The sequence below is a fragment of the Lissotriton helveticus genome, chromosome 4_1, assembly GCF_964261635.1.
Source record: "Lissotriton helveticus chromosome 4_1, aLisHel1.1, whole genome shotgun sequence".
Classification (NCBI taxonomy): Eukaryota; Metazoa; Chordata; class Amphibia; order Caudata; family Salamandridae; genus Lissotriton; species Lissotriton helveticus.
Genome location: NC_136063.1, coordinates 718,935,490 through 718,953,172, shown reverse-complemented (window position 1 = coordinate 718,953,172; position 17,683 = coordinate 718,935,490). Strand labels below are relative to the sequence as shown.

The 17,683-nt window shown below is 45.7% G+C and overlaps 1 protein-coding gene across 4 annotated transcripts in view; it reads right to left on the bottom strand.

The window, feature by feature from the left end:
* Positions 1-17,683, bottom strand: part of TRAPPC8 (trafficking protein particle complex subunit 8) — a 1,467,367-nt gene that overhangs the window by 1,427,683 nt on the left and 22,001 nt on the right. The window lies entirely within an intron of this gene.

Here is a 17,683-nt window from a genome sequence, read left to right as displayed (position 1 = left end):
GCATGAAATTACAAACACGGGCCTACAACCAGTGTGGCCGGCCGCTAATTAAATCGAGCAGAAATTAAGTAAGAAGCATCACATCAATCCGGCGCTTAAAAACAAAGCCACATCCAGGGTACAGCAGAGAATCAAGATAATACGTGATACCAAGGATTTGAAACGGTTCACTTTTAAATAACCAAAAATTAAATCGAAAAGCGACATCGCATTGTCATTCCCACTCCCAACACAGTCAGCTAGAACACATTATCACTCCGATGATGAACATAGATTGAATGGGAAAGGAGAAGAGTACCAAAGTCAGGATAAATGCAATAGTCACGTACCAAGCACGGTATGCGAGCCCCACCCCTGAAAGGGAACGTACTATGGGAGACATGAAGACGACGACATCAAAGAAGGAAAAGGGCAAAGGGCCATAGCAACAAAAAAAGGAACAGAACAAACCCATCCCCCAACCCCCCACCCTGCACCCCTGCAAAAGGCTACGGCCTACCCCCCCAGCAGCGTGCCTGTCGCCCTAAATGAGAGACCCGAAATATAGAAAAGAAAGAGAAAAGAAGAAAGAAAATTGAGGAGAAGAGCCGGCGATTCGGTTACCCATTCCCTCCCACCCCCGCATACTAGAATCGTATAAACAGAAGCAGTATAAAAGTATAAGTATCAGCAAGCACATAAAACGCAATCAATTACAGTCCCACTAGACGTGCCCTTGAATCACCATTAACCAGCAAGAAGTCCCTCCAAATCCCAAACGAGGTCACCCCTGGCCGCTTCTGGCAATAGTATCAATGATGAATAGTCCTGCAGACGAGATACAATTCGGTACAAAAGGTCCAATCGTTCCAATCAGACCAGGTAGCGCAGCCGCCCAACATGGTCGTAGCCACCGAGAGACAACTGACGATGCATGGCGGATGTCGGAATGCAACAATACCCAGACCACCAACAGTCTCAAGTCCAAAGACAGGTCCGCCAAGCACGGAACGGAAAGCACAGGAGGTGGGAAACACCGCAGCACAGTCCGGGCCTCATGTACCATGGATCGATGTAGCTTCTCCACTCGCTGGACAGAAAAAGGACCCGGTGAGACAACCACTTGCGGAACAGGTGTGGCAACAGGAAGCTCAGAAACCAAATCTATTCGCGCCTCCAAGTCTGTAAACTCGTCCGGGGAATATAACACTGTAGCAGAGGGAGACGCATCGGCACCAACTCGAAAGCAACCCAGTCCGCTACAAAATGGCGGGTCAGCAATGGCGGCGATCCTTCCTTCCAAGTCCCGGGCTCCCCGGAGCAGGGCAGTCCGCAAGGTTGTCAGTGCAGCCAATACGTGGCCACGCGTAAGCGTTTCCCCACATTGCCAAACTCCGGGGGTCTCAAGTTCAGCAGTTTCTCTGTCCCCAGGAGGGGCGCACCCCGAGGCGCCATCCGCCATCTCGTTCTCTTCCTCTTCCCCTCCACTTCAGAGTCTCGTCCGACCACTGGAGTCAGCAGGCCCCACGGCTGGATCTCTACAGTCGGCGCTTGCTGCAGAAAGGAGAGTCACCAAAAGGCCGGACATGCTCCCCGCAGCTCGCCGGGAGCCACCCGCTGGATCCCGGACGGGACTATCAACATGGCTGGGCGTCTCACCCAAGGGGGACTGGGCGACATGGGCTCTCTCCGGCTCGGCAATATCTCGGGTTCACGGGGCAACCCACTATTGGGAGTGGGTTGATACCAACTCTCCCGGCTCGCGGCTCTCAGGCTCCCACTGACCGGCTTCTCATCCCGACCAGGGCCGCCAACGCTACGATCACTGCAGGGCACCCTCTGCACTCGAGGCCCCGGCTTCAGCGCCACGAAGGCCGGCAAGCAGACGGGGACGGTTCTTCGGATCTACTGCACGGTGGAGCCCCAGAAACAGACGGTAAGTAATTGCTTCCCTTCAGCAACTTAGATCAGCGAACCTTGCTCAGGATTATCTTTAGGATATACGTGCGGGGAGGAAGGGCCCACGGAGCCAAGCGTTTATGCAACCGTTCCGATCGCCATCTTGGCTCCTCCCTTACTCATTCACTCTTTAGTGTATTAGCTGCCCTGTATGTGTGAGAGAATCATGTTTCTGCCAAAGGTTTAACTGCTCTATGAAGAGGTGTATTTCACCTGCTGTTGTCCCAGCATATTAAAAAAACAAAGGCAATTTAAAATGCACTTGCTTGAAATATCCAGGTCAGTCAAAAGCTTTAGTTGGACCCAGGGAAAAAATAATTGAAACCAGGCTCTCTGGGCCAGGGCCCTGCAATCACAGCTACCCTGCTTGACCAAACTGTGTGAACCTGGGAAACCACATTTTTCCCTCCGACTTCTTTTCAGTGATCATCAAATTTCAGAGCACCTTGAAACAAATCAGTTAAGGATGTGAACTGTACAAAAATCTCTCTTGTATATGGTATAACCTCTTCCGTGCGTCGGACGGCCTTCTGACGTCACAGTGGGCATGTGCGGAGGACGGCCGTCCGAACCGCGCACGCTTAGAATTCCTCCCCACCGGGGGGGGGGGGGGGATTTCGGCCACAGTGAAGCGGTTAATGCACCATAATGTTGCTCCATCTATAAAACCACTTGTATAGGATGCACAAAACAACTGACTTGCCTGTTGGCCCACTAATAAAATCATCATTAGGGAAGAAGGGGAAAAGAATGTGATAGCCGGAGTAAGAGGTGGGGTTTTTAGTTAAGTCAGGAAGAAATGGCGCTTAGGCTATTGCGTGTATTATCTGTGAACCTGTGTCGGTACGGTGCTGCCAGGTCGGGGGAATAACACGATAACCCCCGGGAGTGTGTGAATGCTGCCAGGTCGGGGGAATAACACGATAACCCCCGGGAGTATGTGAATAACAAGATCAACACTGTAAAGTAGGCACAGTCCTGGGCACACGTGGTGAGGATATTTACAAGGTTGACTTGAGTCTTAAAGTGTTCATATAAATGCAGTGGTCGACACCAGTATGATTTAGAAAAATTCTTTATATTGATGCAACGACTTTGTTGATCACAAACAAAACCAGCCGACGCGTGGTTCGTCACTAGGAAAAGTCCTGTGACTCATCAGGGCTGGGTAGGATACAAAACGTAGGGTGAGTGGTGACAAGGGGGTCCATGGGGTAACTAAGTCGTTGTCGTAAAAAGGGAATGGGCTGTGCCTAGAATGAGATAGCCATTCAGGATCTGAATTGCACAATGTCTTCCAGGCTTGACCAAAATGTATGACCCTATGTGATTACTTTTCTTCCCTGTGCCTCTTCTTCCATGATCATTACATTTGAGAGCACCTAGAAAAAAATTTGTTCCGGATACACACTGTACAATAATGTCTCGTGTTTGGTTTAACAGACCACAATGTTGCTTCATCCATATACTTAAAGGCTGAAAAGGAGAAACACGACAAATGACATGCTTGCGATCTCTACTACTGCCACATATCCTTAACTTATTGTTTGTGTTATGGAAGGCTCCACCGCTGTTCTCCATATTGTTTATGCCGGCCCCCTGCAGATTATATAATTTAGGGAAGGAAAAAACACTATTTATTTGGTTTGCATATCATATGTGCAGCAATGGCGGCAGAAGGAAACAAATATCGGAAAAATGACTTCATTGACAGAGGTGTTCGCACATGTAGACATGCAATGGTAGTTTGTTTTAGGCCAATGGACATTATAATGAACTCTAATTTTACCAAATGTGTGATACTTGTAAAAAAGGAAACTGGATGCCTGTGAGTTAAGCCCAGTAATATTTGGAAGTATTAAATAGCTAGGGATAAAAATGTTGCACTATACAGATGAATTTGCACATAAGTAACAACGTTTTAAAGGCTAGTAAAAATATTATGTTTTACTTAAATGTTTTATTAAAACTTTGGACTGTATTGAGGTTTAAGATGTATTTTTCTGTGTTAGTATTTGAGGAAATTGCATGAATCAACTATTATGAATTTTAGACTCATTTGCTATGTTTTAAAGGGTGTGTATTAACCCCTTCCGCGCTAATGACAAAGCCAGCTCGTCATGGGCGTTACCTGCGCTACGCGGATGACGAGCTGGCTTTGTCATAAACAAGCCATTTTTGAAATTCCAGCGCACAGCGGGAATTCGCGGTAGCGCGGAAGCGGTTAAAGAGCGTTCTAATTGTAAAATTTTAATTAATCATACAATAACATTTTACTTGCTCCATATTGTACCTTTGTTAGATTGCATTGTGAAGCTTGGTAGAAAACTTTCCACTACACAAGAAAAGACGATGCACAATGCCAATGCTTGTGTTAGGGCATAAAAAGAGCGAACCCCATGCAAAATATGTGAAAAAAGCAGCTTTTGAAATGGGGTACGCGACTTTGTAAAATTTCAAAACATATCGTACAAGAGTCTTAAAGTTATGTAGGACACCATCAACCAATTCTGTTATTAGTCAACAGTGCTTGGTTTTCTGTAGTTTTGAGTCAATAGTGAAACTATTAAACGCAAAACTACAAGCCTCCCAATGCAGCATGCAGTTGGCAAACAAAAATAGATGATGGCATCCAGTGTCATAATGCCAAAGCACAGAGTTGTGAAATGTGCAATAAAATTTAGCTCCTGTCTTTCTGCTTTTTTCCCCTTTGTATGCGATCAAGGATTTAACAACTGTGAGTAGAAAAGCCTAAGAGAGAGCCCTTCAGATGCAAACGCGAGCATCTCAATGCTATTGGGCTAACATTAACACTACTTGGAAAACCAGCACAAGAGCAGAGCAGCAGCAGTCAGAAAACTCTAGAAACACAGAGATAGGAAAATTAATGACCTGTCACCCCTATTCCCCCAAACACATCCTCGGCCTAGAAGGTGGTGCAATTTAGGTGGTGCACTTACACCACTGTGAATGATGCAGGGCAGGCTTTAGAGCGGTGAGACCGGCGCCACCACACTGGGCGCCGGCCTGGGGCTGCTGTCTTTTTAAATATTTTATTTCTTTAAAAACGCATGTTGCAGAGTTTCTTGTGTGTCCAGCAATTTTCAGGCAACAATAACAATATTAAGATAATTCCGGTGATCAATGTACCAGCTGGAGAGAGAGAGAGATATGGAGTTCTGTCTTGTGGCAGTTTTAACTCATAATAAATTTGCACAGAGGGTTAATGTGTCTGATGTACATACTTTTTTTTTCAAATTCAAACTTAGCAGAAATGCATAGTTAATAAAAACCAAGGCATATAAAAAAGAGCACTGTTAAAAATTATCATAATATTACAATTAAAAGGTATCTTGGGAAGTCATTGAGAGATATCTTAATACCAGTGCCAGCGACAATTTTACACGTAGGACGTAAAGTGCATTTGAAGAGACTTCTTAAAAACTTGTCAACAGAAATATTTCTCAGTACTGGTAGAGGCAGCAAAGTACATGGTGGGCTTGAAATTCATTTAAGTTGTTTTTTGTTGCATTTTGTTTACAACTTGTGACAAATATCTTCATCTTGTTATGTTATGTTATCCGGATTTATATAGCGCACAGATGCCCCAGCAAAGGGGCGTCCTGGCGCTAGTACAGCCCTCATTGAAACATGCTATTACAGCACGACAGCAAATTCTCACTCCATGCAAATTAAAGAATTGTAAAGAATGTGTAAACTGTAGAGAATGTGTACCACACAGATAGCAGAATTGCATTTTATATAGATAGCTCGATGGGTTACTGTTTTTTGTCACAGAGCTCCTGTTGCTACAAGCAGTTCATGACTAACAATCCTAATATAGCACAGTGAGCTATGAGCGGGTAAAGAGCTGCATGCAAAGAGACGAAAGAGTTGCGAACTTGGTTTCTTTCCCAGTCTTATTTTCCTGATGTTGCTAAAAGGGGTTTGGTTGGGTAGAAATACATTCTTATTAGTAAAGCAAACCCCAAACAATGTGCTACGTTTTAAATCCTTAGTTTGTGCTGCTCCAGAGCATTGCACTCTTACAATATACAGCCTACCAGTATGGATGACATTTGGCTCCTACACCTTGTAGTCCTCTTTGTCTTATCTAACATGTCCTGTACACTAATTTACACGCGCATTTATTCATTGTTTCTGTATAATGCATGTGTGATGTAAAGCGCTGACACCCTACACTGGTAATAGTAGCATTATAAAACAAATGAAATACGCGCGAGAGAGCTAAGTCATGGTTAGACAGCTAAAGTGATGAAACCTGGCAAGAAAGTTTTTTGAAGGGGCAGGGTATTTATAAACAGCCCCAACCCTATGGGATATGGAACCTCCCCCATGGAGTGCACAGAACTAGCTTGTTGCTCCGGCTCAATTTGCTTCTCTTGCGAAAATTAACAGGAGCTTAGGAGGGTCTTCCTAGGCAGGATAGTCTTAGTCATCTATGTGGTACTTGTGTGCAGGACTTGAATCACATCTTATTTGTCTACTAAAACCTTCACTACATCGATATCCAAGACCTTTCTTTCTAAAGTATAACATTGCTTCAGCTTTGAAGGCCTGAAACTGTCTTCTTCCCCGCCCCCCGAACCAATTTGCTTAAATTCTCTTAGCTTTTTAAATATATTTTAGAGAAGGACTATGTTGCCCTGTTTAGTTGTAGTTGGCCGCACAGGTTTCCTTCGGAGTAAAATGTAATGAATTTGATAGTTAGTACTTTCGGTTTGTTTTTATCAGACGGTTGTAATTGTTAGAGTGTGGTATGGTTTATATTGAATACGTTATGGTTGCACTTTTAAGGGTTTTTTAAATTGTTGCTCTTACCCTTTCATCTCCTCGTATGCTGCTATGAAAACCGTCATGTACAATTGAATATCTATTAACCAGGACAATTGTATCGGTTAGGCTTTGAGCATGTAGACTGAATAAAAATCAGAATTGTTTTAAGGATTTTTGCATTTGTTACCTTGCTTGAGCACTCGCCCTTTTTGTCATTCTTTATGCAGCTAGTTAGTGTGTACTGAAATTTAGATTTTTTTGTATCCTTTTGTATCTTAATTCTTGTTGAACTAAATGTATTTTTATAAATATATATTTAGCATCATTGTAAATGCACAGCTGAAGTCGTTTAAGAATCTAATGGTATACCTTGCTTTGCCCGGCTCTGTTAGCTTTATGTTTGAAAGGACTCCGAAATTGAATTTGTGCTCACATTGCACCTCCTTGCAATTCACATGTAACTTTGAATTTTGTACTATTTTATGAAAAACTGTAATTCCCGATGCTTTGTGTTTTTAGCAGCTTGTTGCGAAGTGTCGGTGATCTGGTAAACTGGAGTTGTTAGTATACGTTTTTTATGTGGAACTCTTCGGAGCTCCAAATCATAATAAAAATAATTGAATTGAGGGGGCGCCAACAAAAACTGTCGCACCGGGCGCCAACAACGCTAAAGCCGGCACAGGGTTGATGTGCCCTGCATTGAATTTTTATTTAATGCAATTTTATATAGTGCGAACTTTACCCGAAGGTGTCAGAGCGCTTTACATAAGAACCAGTTGCAAAACATAAGGACTTAGGATTACATGTGTTACATAAAAGATACACACAGAAAAAAATGGCAAATGTACAAGATTTAAAGTCACACAAAGAAGAGACTGGTGATTATAGTTATCTCTATATACATAGGGAAGGGATAAGAATGGATATACTCTATGAGTCACATAGGAATGGTAGAGAGTACAATGGTCTACTGCATATACTAGTGATTAGAGTTATCTCTATATACAAATTATATGGATCAATATAGGGGTGTCGGAGTCTACACAGCTTACTGTCCTCTCTCATCAGTCAGAGAAGTTCAATTTACGAAGATTGCGATGGAGGGGCAGCGGAACGAAAGTCATCTACGAAACTGCAAGTAACTTCTTTTCAAAATATGAAAATGACCAAATTGAAGATCAGGTTTCAACTTGGGAAAAACTGCTAGAGAATTTGTCCCTTAAACATTCGGCTCCCCTCGCCCAGCACCATGGCCCATTAGTCCTACGGGAACCCTGGTTTAACAACAAATTAAGACAGGAAAAGAGAAAAATTGCCCAGGAGCAACGGAAGGCAACAAGGAACAACAACCAGGGCTCCATGTCAAACCACCTTCTTGTTAGGAGTATGAGAAAACAAGCATTTACAATGCAATGGTTTTGCCTTTGTTAAAGTTAGAGCTATTGGCATTGCTCTTGACATTATTTTTATTTATGTTTTTTTTAACATAAATAAATGGCATTGTCATTTACAATGCCACTAGCTTTATCTATCGCAAATGACACACAAACACACACAGAGCCCCCCCACACACACCCCCACACAGAGCCCCTCACACACAGCCACTTAGAGCCCCCCACACACACAGAGCCCCCCACACACACAGCTACACAGAGCCCCCCACACACACAGCCACACAAAGCTTCCTACACACACAGCCACACAGAGCCCTCCACACACACCCACACAGCACAAGCAGGCAACAGGGGGACACGGAGGCACAAGCAGGCAACAGGGGCACACAGAGGCACAAGCAGGCAACAGGGGCACACAGAGGCACAAGCAGGCAACAGGGGCACACAGAGGCACAAGCAGGCAACAGGGGCACGAAAACGGAGGCACAAGCAGACATGGGTCTCACCGAGCCTCTGCATACTAACTCACAGTTTGAGTTCAAACCCTCACACATTTTCTCAACCTAGCTGTAGAGAACAAAGCTCAAGTGTTAGTAATTGTTTTCCAGTTCATGGACAGGACACTCACTGATCTGCCACTGTGCTCCCTGGCTTCCGATCTGCTAAAACCCACAGCTTTTATAGATGGTGGTAGTGGGAGGAAAGGAATGAGTTCACTGTCTCACATATCCAGGCCAGAGTACAAAGTGTGATCAGACTCTCTCACATTTCCAAGGTTGTGCTTGGGAAAGAATAGGTAACGAGAAACTAGTGTGAGAATTGTACACATCGTAGGGACAATATGGGACCTAAGCTTATTATTACTGTGTAAGAAAACCAGCATTAATCATTCAAACAAACGTGGATTCTAGCCAGGCATAGTACAAATAGTATTGATTATCTAAACTTGTGTTAATGATATAATTATAAACAACTGCGTATGTTAATAATGTATGTCACAGTCAATCGTAAACATCATACCTGATTTACGGTTACTGAATGATGTAGATCAGGGTTCTAACAAAGTCGGTCCTGGAGGGCCGGATCCATGCCAGATTTTTAAGATAACTACATTTTTTCTGAATGGGGATATGAAAAAAATCTGCCATTGATCTGGGCCTCCAGGACCGACTTTGGAGAACGCTAGTGTAGATGAATCTTCCTGGGACCTTGTCTAGGCACTCAACAGGTGTTCCTGGTCAATCATGACCCTGGGCACTAAGTACAGGTTTAACTACCCGACTCTGCCCTAGAGCACTACATTTGGTCTGTCCCCTCTCTGCCACCTGTCAGGCAACCTCCCACTCGCAGCTCTGATCTCGCGGCATGGGAGCACTTTACACCGAACATAAAAGGGGATGGCACAGTTAACACGGACCCGGCGGTCAGAAACAGAGCGAACCACAGAACTGATCATTAAAAACAAGATTGCGGAGAGAGGGAACAAAAGAGGAGGGCAGAACACCCGGAGTGTTGCGGGCAGTGAGAGTCTGAGTAAAGTGTTTGGAGAGGAGAAAGTGTGGTAGCAGCAGAGGGAGGGAACGTGAGTGACAGAACAGGGAGGCACGAAAGGAGAGAGTAGAGAACGGGTGAACAGAGGGGATGAGGGAAAAGGAATGCAGGAGGAGCTAAGGGGGGGGGGGGAATACATCTGCAAAGGCCTAAAGAGGGGCAGGAAGGGGTGGAGTGCGAGAGAGAAAGGAGCGACTGGGGATCAGGACATTGGAAGCTGCAGTGAATAAGAGGTGGGAGGGTAAGTGGGTGACAGTAGAAGCGAGAGCTGCAGGTGGGTAGAGTAGGGAGGTAAGGGAGAAGGTGGGAGATGCAGAAGAGTATGAGGGCGTGAGAGGAGTGAGTGGGACCAGAAGTGGGGGTGATGGGAGGATAGAGTAGAGAGATAATGAAGGAAGGGAGGGCAACAGAACAAGGGGTGGTGAATGCAGAAGAAGGAAGTGGGGCGGGGGAAAGAGGGGAAGGCATGGAACAATGGTACAGCAGCGGAAGGAGTAAAGGGGAAAAGAAGAGGGAAACGCTGGAGTACAGATCGATGGGTCAGGAAGAAAAAGAAAAGCGGAGGAGCTACAAGCATGGACATAATATGCAATAAAGATAATGTGCCTATGTCCCGCTCCAACAGGCGTAGCATGCACGTATTTCTTTTATTTTTACTGTTTTTTATAGTTAAAAAAAAAACTCTTCTCCCCTCGCCGGCTCCTGTGTTGTTACCAAGCTGGTGGCTAAATTGTGCAACCAGGGAAGGAGGGAGGGAAGAGGACTAATCGGGGTAATAAACAATATCAAACCAGCTTCCGCACTTGGAAGTCAGACCTGCTATCTGCATAGGCTAGAGAGATTTGCACACAACATTTACAGAGAAAATAAGGGCACTTTCTGAGACATGAAATAATTGGAAAACTCACAGAACGTAAACAAGCACAGGCAGTGCCACAGGCTTGACACCAGCAGCACTTGAGTACTGGCCGAAGCAATAAAAGAAAAGCCTGCTGCAGCGCAAAACAATGAAAAGGATTACTTTCGGTACACAATGGAAGAATGAGATAAATAAATAAATGTATGACAAATCTGACTAATAGTCTGGAGCTAGTGGATGGATACCTGGAATACATCCAACCCTCACTAACACAGGTGGATGCACATACGGGCTTAGAGGCCCGAACGAATGCCTGGCCTGTGTTGCTGACTTTTGCACTGCATAATGGCAACGGGATAACAATGAGAGTTTTTTTAATCACCTGAATTCTTAATGTTGCATTGGATTGGTACGAATAAAGTTGTTAGTTCAAACCCAACATCATTTATGAGGAGGGGGGGTGGAGGGGCAACCCCCTGCAATTCACCGGTCCCTTCATCTGGGGGCGTAGGTTGATGTTGCCCTACAAGCCAAGCCCCCGGTGCATGCAGCACTGCCTCTGCCTAGCACTCAACCCCCTTCTCGTCGGCTTCACCCTCGCAGCACTCGGAGCCTGTTGTGGTCAGTCGGCTTTCCCGAGTTATCTTCCGCTCGAGGTCGGGTACTGTTTGAGTCGACTCCTCTGTGCCCCTCGACCCCGGCAGCACGACTCGCCCCCTGATGTACGCATCTGTGTTGTAAGTGTTCAGTGTACACGCGGCACCTTGCACATCTGCCGTTTCCTGTCAGAAACCTTCTTGTTCACCAGGCAAAAATCAAAGACAACGGACTGTGTCAGAACTGGGTTTGGAATGTCTTGAATGAAGCAATAGTGAAACATGCAATATGCTTCAAGGAAGCCACGTGCTCTTCTCGTCAGCACGAGCCCTTTCGGAAACGGAGACCAGCAGACCCCCGAGGCCCGGCTCGTGTCTGCACGTACATGCCGGTGCAGGGAACTCCCCGGACAGGGCTCCACCTCTCAGGCCTCCAGAGCAGCAGCCGGGAGCCCGGCCGGAGACGAGGAAGGCGGGGAGGACATGACGAGTGAAGGTAGGAGACAGGGGGAGAGAGGTTGGGGCAGGAAGGCAGGGGAAGAGAGGAGGGGAAAAAAAAAACAAAAAAACAAATCGACTCACCTGCACCTTGCGACGGCGGCACTTCTCCGGTCTCCCTCTTCGGCATGGGAGACCGGCAACGTCGAAAATCTCTCTGGCACTTCTCCGGTCTCCCTCTTCGGCATGGGAGACCGGCAACGTCGACGGCGGCGGTTCCCTCCAGGCCACGGGAGCCCCGCGGGCGCCGCCATACTGCTTGCCGTCTTCCTTCTTCCCCCGGGCTGCGGGGGGCGGGCACTTCCGGCCGGCCGCGCTAGGATTGGCCGGCCGGCCAGTCACGGGGCGGGAAACGGGGGAGAAGAGACGCAGTAGTGCCGGCAATGCCGGACCAGACTCGGGGGCGTTCCCGGCGTCGCGTGACGTCGGCAAAAGGGAAAGAATGTCAGGAACGCCCCCGTGTCTGGTCCGGCATTGACGGACAGGCCCCTCGTCCAATGGCAAGGCTCCGTTTACAGAGCCAGCCAATCAATGACGAGGGCCGACCCAAAGCACCCTACAGTTCTCAACAGGATTTCGCCTGCGCGAAAAAGCTGCGCAGAGCGCAGCTTTCGCTAGGCAAAACCTAAAAATGATCGTAAAATGGTGTGGAAAGCCAAGACCAAACACAAGGAAGAGACGTGGTTAAAATTGCTAGAAGCCAGTAAAAAGCGAAACACTAGGGATTTCTGGGGCATCATTAATAAATTAAACAACGCCGACGCAATGTCTCAGGACCCCGGCATTAGCAAACAAAGCTGGGAAGCTTATGTAAAAAATCTCTACTTAAAAAGGGATTCTGCTTCTCCCGAAAACAATCATTGTCCCAACACATCCACGAAACCAAGCTACTTGTATGGACCGTCAGGTAAGCTAACAAGCCCCACTGACGTCGGAAGGATCAATAATCTGACGATACAGCCGGAATTATTCTCCAGCGACAAAGTCAAAAGGCTCATAAACAATCTCAAAACTGAAGGCGCACCAGGACCTAATGGCCTCCCCAACGCAGTATATAAATACAATGCCCATTTTTGGGCACTCCATCTCTCTGCCCTGTTTAACCAAGTCTTTGCTTGTAATCAGCAGCCCCCATCGTGGAAAGAAATCATCATCCACCCGATTTTTAAAAAGGGAGACAGGAGATCACCACGGAACTATCGGCTGATATCATTAATAGATGTGGAAGCCAAATTATACGCCTCTTGCATCTTGGAGGAGATTCAGGAATGGGTGGGTAATAACCTAATCCCCAGCTACCAAACAGGCTTTAGAAACGGGACGGGGACCATAACAAACCTTACAGCCCTAGCCCTCCTGATGGAAAGAGCCAAATTAAAGAACAATTGGTTATTTGGCTGCTTTATCGATATTAGAGCGGCTTTTGATCGTGTCATTAGGGGGAGACTTTGGGGAAAACTAAAGGAGTGGGGGCTGTCAAAAAAATCTTCTCAACGCAGTCATGCTCCTTTACACTGACACTTGGGCAAGGGTTAAACAAGCTCAGGGTTCAAGCCTCACATCGAAAATTCCAACCGAGGATGGACTAAAACAGGGCTATGTCCTGGCCCCATGCTTATTTGATTTATACCTCGCCGACTTAGGAAAATATCTCGGTCAAATTGTAAGCCATGCACCGAAACTTGGTATCACCCCAATGCCAATCATTCAGTTTGCAGATGACATTGTCCTCCTAAGCAGAACCCCAATTGGGCTGCAAAGGCTGATAAATGCTCTACAACTCTACCTAGATGAAGTACATCTGGAACTGAATAGAGAAAAGACAAAAGTAGTACGTCTTATAGAGCGAAAGTCTATCAAATTTAGTTGGACATCTAACCACCTTGCAATAGAGGAACAGCCATATTACCGGTATCTGGGGGTTACCCTCGGCAAAGACAACTCTAAAAAAGAACATTCTACGGTGTTAAAAGCCATGTCCCAGACGCTAATTTATGGATATAGGCAACTCTTACAGAAACTGGGTGGCCCAAACTACACCCACCTTTTAAAAGTAATGGCCGCTCAGATTTTACCTACTCTATCGTACGGTCTGGTTACATGGCTTGGAGGGGAGGCCGGTTTACTAAACAACTTACAAAATAAAATTTACAAAGATGTATTTAAATTACCCAAATGCTCCTCACCAGCCCAGGTGGGATTAGAATTTGGACTCCAAAATCAAATCTTTCGGTCTAAGTCAAGATTCGTCAAACTTTGCCACAAACTTCGTGCTGCCGACTCAGACTCTTTAAATAATCTCTGTTGGCTAATAATCAATGTTGAATCCACCCAGGCCTGGGCCATTCACTTGCAAACTTGCCTTACGGAGCTCGAACTGTTAGAAGCATGGAACAGAAAAATTGACCAAGCCAGTTTCTGCAAAATTGTTAATTCCATCTCCAAAAGGAAGTCATTACTGGAAGACAAACAAATACTGACCCATTGACGTCATGCCTGGACAGTTATTTCTTCCTACTCACTTCAACAACCCCCGGCATATTTGGCAACTCATTTTAGCCAACATTTAAAAAAGACCCTCATCGACTTCCGTATGGGCCTTCACGATTCCAAGGACTTAAAACCTTCCTGGAAACCCCAAGAAGATTGCCTAAAAAGCAGACTCTGCGGATATCAAAATTAATCTCTAATTCGTTTGTTTTGTGCGTGCCCAGCCCTCATGGTATCTAGAAGACAGCTCTTACGGGACATACTGATCAAATTGAACATAAGAACATGTTGGCAGGCCGGTATCATCTGGCTGGAAGGTTCATCCCCAATCCTGACTTGTCGGGGACTTAAATTTATGATTGAGATTAGAAAGAAGCTACAGGTCTGTTGACGATCATCCAATATACTGTCTGAGGCCCATCCTTCCAAGCTGGAGCTCTCATGCTCACTTTATTAATCCCTACGCTGCTAGTGGGGGGACCCGACGAAGAGTTTTAAGTTTGACCCTTTTTTTTAACTTCCCCATTAGTTCTTGCTTTTGAATTTTAACGTTACTTGTTATGTGAATATTGGCTAAACTTATTTTTCTTATTGTAAGGATTTTTATTTATTCAACAATAAAAATATTGTATTGTATATACATAGGGAAGGTACCAGAGAATAACAAGCATTGGAAATGCAATAGGTCTCGCATTAGGAAAGTTTGAGCTATTGGTATTGTAAATGACACTTTTTTTATTTATGTGTTGGTTTTGAAAGTAGCAAAATTAATAGCTTTGTCAGTTACAATGTCAATAGTTTTAACTTTTGCAAATGTGACACCTATAGCATTTGTAATGCAATGTGTGTTGTATTTACGTGACTTAGATGTATTGATATTACAAATAACAATGGCTTTTAATTTTGTAAATAATTAATACTTAAATAAAAGTTATTGTAATTTATGATGGCAATAGCTTAAACGTTTGTAAATAACTTTTGTGAAGATTATGTTCAGTGTATTTTATTGTGACGAAAATCCAAGAACATTGCATTTGCACCTACACACACACAGAGCCACACACATATAGATGTGGTGGTGGTGGATCTGGGGGATATGGTGGTGGTGGATGTGGTGGTGATGGTGGATGTGGTGGTGGTGATGGTGGATGTGGTGGTGGTGATGGTGGATGTGGTGGTGGTGATGGTGGATGTGGTGGTGGTGATGGTGGATGTGGTGGTGATGGTGGTGGATGTGGTGGATGTGGGGGTGGTGGAGGTGGTGGATGTGGGGGTGGTGGAGGTGGTGGATGTGGTGGTGATGTGGTGGTGGATGTGGTGGTGAATGTGGTGGTGGATGTGGTGGTGGATGTGGTGGTTGTGGATGTGGTGAAAGTGGTGGTGGATGTGGTGAAAGTGGTGGTGGATGTGGTGAAAGTGGTGGTGGATGTGGTGAAAGTGGTGGTGGATGTGGTGGTGGAAGTGATGGTGTATGTGGTGGTGGTGGATGCGGTGGTGGATGAGGTGGTGGATGAGGTGGTGGATGAGGTGGTGGATGAGGTGGTGGATGAGGTGGTGGATGCGGTGGCGGTGGTGGTGGATGCGGTGGTGGATGTGGCGGTGGATGTCATGGTGGATGTGGAGGTGATGGTGGATGTGGTGGTGGATGTGGTGGTGGTGGTGGATGTGATGGTGGATGTGATGGTGGATGTGGTGGTGGATGATGCGGTGGATGCGGTGGTGGATGTAGTGGTGGTGGGTGTGGTGGTGGTGGTGGGTGTGGTGGTGGTGGTGGATGCGGTGGTGGTGGATGCGGTGGATGTCATGTTTTTGTAGGCTCACAGCCAATTGATTAATATATCTACTCGGCAATAACTTCTTTAAATGGGTCTGGCACTCTTTACTCATTAAAGAGACAAATGATTCTTCCCATCACACCGCATTAAATAAAAATTACCAACTGGAAAAATGTGGTATTCTTCAGGATATGAGACACGACCAGAAAGCTTAAAAAAAATACTGGACTCAGGTAAAAAAAAAACAACAAAAAAAAACTTCAAAGCAGCAGATGTACTTTATCGAAAGTTAATACTAAAAGTTAGTATCTGCTCGGTTCCTGGAACTTATACCCAACTACGGCCTGGAAACGTAAATATAAATAAATATTTCCTAACGGCATAAAAAAAACACTTGCAGAAATAATGCAAATTCATTTTCAGTGGCTGTGCATACAGTAAAACACTGAATTTAAAAGACCGACAATGAAACGTGTATGCCTAATTTAATGGAAGTAGCCAACCGCTACCACACTAACAATTATTACTAACTTGTAGCTGCGATAATGGTTAGACTTTGATAAAGATGCTGGGACTAAGTGCACGAATGTTTGTAAAATAGTACACTTCATCTAGAGCTGCCAACAGCCCACACTGGCACAACTTTGGAAATGCAATAGGTCTCGCATTTGTTGGAGTTGGAGCTATTTACATTGTAAAGGTCAATGTGTTTTACTTATGCCGTAGGTCTGTATTTGTTGGCGCTATTGGCGTTATAAATGGCAATTATTTTTACGTATGTGTTAAGGAGTTAAATGACTGGGACATTGAGAGTAACGTAAAGGCACCGAGGGCAAGAGAGGGCAGATTGTGTGAGGGTGAAACAGGTCCACATCATGACGGAATTGAGGGTTGAATGAAGAAAGAGGTGGCTAATTTAGCAATAAGCCGACAGCCAGCAAGAGCCGATGCAAGAGTTAGCTATGACTGCAGCACCAGGGCACCGGAAGGTTGATGGACAGGTGGGAGGGGCCAGAGCAAATGGCAGGGGGAGATACAACTCACCTGAAAGTTTTGCAGGAGGAGAGGAAGAGATGAACTGAGGGCCTCAAGTAGGGAGGGCAGTGGGAAAGACTCATGGGGAGAGGAGCCTGTTCGCGAGTTCTGGGATAGCAGAAGAGACAGGCTCAGAGAGAGAGGAAGTGTGGCAGACTGAGGTTAAAATGTTTTGGGGGTAGTTGGGGACCGTGTGGGATGGTGTGCAGGGGAGGGAGGGGTGCAAAGACATAGGGTATAGACGCTGATAGACACTTAGGAGCAGCAAAGAAGAGATGTATGTTTAGGAGCACACTGTGTGCTGGGAGCAAGACATGACTAGCCTGCATTGAAATACCTGTATTTTCGGGCATTCTCTTGGTCAGGAAGTAAAGGGCTTTGTTAAACGAGGCGCTTTTACTTACTTTCGCTTTTAGTGCAACGAGGGTGGAAAGTGACGGGCAGGAGAGAGGCTGGGGAGCGGAACTATTGGGGCGAGAAGTTGAAAAATGTGATTCACTTTGTGACAGCAGGGGCACCCCTCTCCACTGCCACATTAATCAAGGCACTTTGGTGACACCCCGGGTGGCTAATAAGGCAACTGGGAAAGTGCTGCGAAATCCAAAAGCAAGCGCACAGAGTGGTCCCGACTGTACCCGTGCTGAGGGAGGGAGGCGAGGGAGGGAGGAGAAATACGAGACGGCCTGCCGGCCGTGAGACGTGTGAAGCAGGGGGCGGGGGGAGCGGATACCTTTGAAGTGAAGCTAAGCT